This window comes from Nansenia antarctica (genome assembly GCF_963989245.1).
Source record: "Nansenia antarctica genome assembly, chromosome: 13".
Taxonomy (NCBI): domain Eukaryota; kingdom Metazoa; phylum Chordata; class Actinopteri; order Argentiniformes; family Microstomatidae; genus Nansenia; species Nansenia antarctica.
Window position 1 is genome coordinate 19,814,317 of NC_137683.1, and position 2,500 is coordinate 19,816,816.

At 45.2% G+C, this 2,500-nt stretch overlaps 1 protein-coding gene across 1 annotated transcript in view; it reads right to left on the reverse strand.

Moving 5' to 3' along the window:
• LOC308169433 (pyruvate carboxylase, mitochondrial-like) overlaps window positions 1-2,500 on the reverse strand; it is a 212,860-nt gene that overhangs the window by 177,644 nt on the left and 32,716 nt on the right. The gene's annotated exons all lie outside the window — the stretch shown is intronic.

Genomic DNA, 2,500 nt, shown 5'->3' on the forward strand with positions numbered 1-2,500 from the left:
CCTTCCCTCCGCTAACCTTCTCTCCATCCCTCCGCTAAACCTTCTCTCCATCCCTCCTCTATCCCTCCATCCAGTACATCTACAGCGACCAGTGTATCCTTATTATTATTTCTTTTATTTTGTTAACCTTTATTTAACCAGGTAAGACAATTAAGAACAGATTTTTATTTCCAATGCCGACTTGGGACAAGGCACAGCCTTTTGAGGGGGTAGGGGGTAAGGCCCCCTCAGGATTATCTTAGACTCCAGCCATCCAAATGGGAAACTGTTGGAGCTATTGCCTTCAGGGAAACTGTACCGTAGCCTCGGGGTTAAACCCCAGAGGATGTCAAACAGCTATTTTCCCCAGGCAATCAAACTCCTTGGGAAATGCACTGGCACTAGGCACAGAATCTGAACACTACCTAAATGAACTCTGTACTGCTCCATATCTGTACAATATGTGATGCCAACAATATCTGGTTTTCGTTTTTTTTTTTCATAACACACAACTCGAACTTTTTAAGTTCAACTTGTTTTAAAGTACCCACTCGATATAATAAACAACAGTGGACGTGTTCAAAAGCAAGGACTGTGTGTTATATAGTTATGTGTAGTTAGGTGTTTTTAGCATGTCGATGTTCTCTCAGCATGTTGTTATGTTATAAAAACGCAGTTAGACGTCCGTAGCGATGTACCACTGTTAGCCACTAGCTGTTAGCAGTGTTTGTAGCTGCGGTTTCATCAGTGACTTTTCTCCCATTCTGTGTTTGAGGTGCGCACCAATATTCAAATACGCACGTCGTCTTACATTTTTCTCCGATTTCAATGTATGACACATCATTTGAACGCTTACAATCTGTAGTTTCAGACTACGTAAAAAACAGAAAAATTACGTAGGCAACTGGTTTATGGTTTCACCAGCTGGTGTCACATATTGCACACCGTACGGCAGTGTGTTACATCTCACTGAAACCTGCACAGCATTTTTTGCACAACCTCACACTTGAACTCCCTGTAATGACGATTACATTAATTATGTTGACATAATTGGTTGGCTGCTATTACTTTACTCTACTATTGTTGATTCAGATTTTTCTGCTACTACTGACGATACCATTGCTGTTGTTGATTGTGATTGTTGTTTTTTTATATCCTGCTTATTGTTATTCTCTCCGTCGTCTCTCTCCTTCTCTCTATCCCTCCATCCCTCGGCTAACATTCTCTACATCCCTCCATCCCTCTTCTAACCTTCTCTCTACTCCAGTGGCAAGCGGTGACCTTTTGCACTGGTCATGCTAACTCCATTTTGAATATTCATCGGCGCACGCACACTCACACACTCGCACACTCGCACACACGCACACACGCGCACACACACACACACACACACACGCACACGCACACACGCACACACGCACAGGCCTCGGCGGACCTAACTCTCTCACACAAACGTAGGCCTAAACTCTGATCACAAACCTACCACAACAAATTGAGGCCACAGCTACAGTACAAAAAAGCAAAAATAAATAAATAGCACAATGTCCTACCTTATTTGTAGACAAAGTATGTGGGAAGATGCACGCTCATGCTTAGTCATAGCGGTATGGAGGTTGTTTAAATCACCATAGCCTGTCGTGGTCCAGACTGTGTGTTCAGTAGAAAAAAGGAGACATGGCCAACTTTGGGCAGCCAGCTAGCCATGTATGTTTTTCGTAGATGCTAGCTTGAAAGTGACGAACGAAACTATTCGCTGTTTTTGTGATGGCAAGTTCAGGAGTTGGACGTTCTCTTGAAATAATATTTTTTTTTTCTCAAATGTCCTCCCAGAAAACGTCATCGAACGCAACGATTCTATTGAATTAATATCAGTGTGGCGATGGCAATGAGGTGTCAAGTGCCGCCAAAAATTCAAATGCTTGTAGTGTTGCGCATGCGTGTCTGTGGATAAGCTGGTTCACAGCCATCAAAATGATCATGTTCAGTAATCCCTACTCTCCCCTCTTCCCCTTCTCCTCCTCTCTCAAACTCTCAGAGGTGAAAATACGATATCCCCTCCTCTCATCCCACCCTCCTCTCTACCCCCTTCCCCCCCTCCTCCTTCTCCTCCTCCTCCTCCTCCTCTCATCACACCCTCAGGAAGAGAATCTGACCAATCCTTCCTCCTTACTCTCCTCCTTCAAATCCCTCCATCATTCCACACGTGCCCCCAAAGTCCCTCGCTCCCCATCTTCCCGAAGCAGGAACATTTCTCACACTCACACAGACACACACAGACACACACACACACACACGCACACACACGCGCACACAGACACACACCCTACCGCCCATGCACCCACTCACCCGCACACACACACACACAGACCGAAGGCAAGGAGTCATCCATCCATCTGTTCCTAACTCTGAGTGTGTTTACTCTTCCTGCTGGCTGTGATGGACTCCACACCAGCCAGACATTAATAATGGATGTCTCAGAGGGTCACAAAACCCCTGCTAACATAGTATTCTGGGGAACACC